The sequence below is a fragment of the Plasmopara halstedii genome, assembly GCF_900000015.1.
Source record: "Plasmopara halstedii genome assembly, contig: Scaffold_658, whole genome shotgun sequence".
NCBI classification, from domain to species: domain Eukaryota; phylum Oomycota; class Peronosporomycetes; order Peronosporales; family Peronosporaceae; genus Plasmopara; species Plasmopara halstedii.
In genome coordinates, this window is record NW_020187575.1 from 657,054 (window position 1) to 657,727 (window position 674).

Below are 674 nucleotides of genomic sequence, written 5' to 3' on the forward strand. Positions count from 1 at the left end.
GGCACCGCCGCCAAATGATCCATCTTGCTCAACCGGTCGACGAATACCACAATACCCGTGTTGCCGGCCGAACCCTTCGGCAGGCCGAACACAAAGTCCAAACTCATGGACTGCCAGCACCCAGTGGGTACCGGTAAGCTGGCCAGCGGCGCAGCCGCACTTGGAGAAGGTTTCACCCGTTGACACGTCTCACACGAGCGCACATAGGTGCTCGTCCATTTGTACAACTTGGGCCACCAATAGTTGTGACTCACAGAGTTGTACATTTTCTCACGACCGAGATGACCACTGAGTGGCGTGTCGTTGCCTCATAGAGGATGCGGTTTCTTAAATCCTCTTCATGAGGAAATACCACAATTCGTGGTGTATCCCTTGAATCGGCGCCATAGTATAGCAACCCATTATTTAGCGAATATCGGTGCAATCGTGCACGCAGTCTTTGTGACAATTTCTTGTCCGTGTCTCCAATCACCTTGGTCCCGAGGGACCGTAGCAGCGCTACACACATTTCACTACTCGCATACGCGGTACGGATCAAATCTGTCACAGACGACAATACAGTTGTAACATGAGCAAGCTCATAGTCTGGTCTGCGTGACAATGCGTCAGCCAAAGTATTCTGCTTTCCCGGCTTATACTTCACCTCGAAGTTATATTCCGCAAAGAAGGATAGC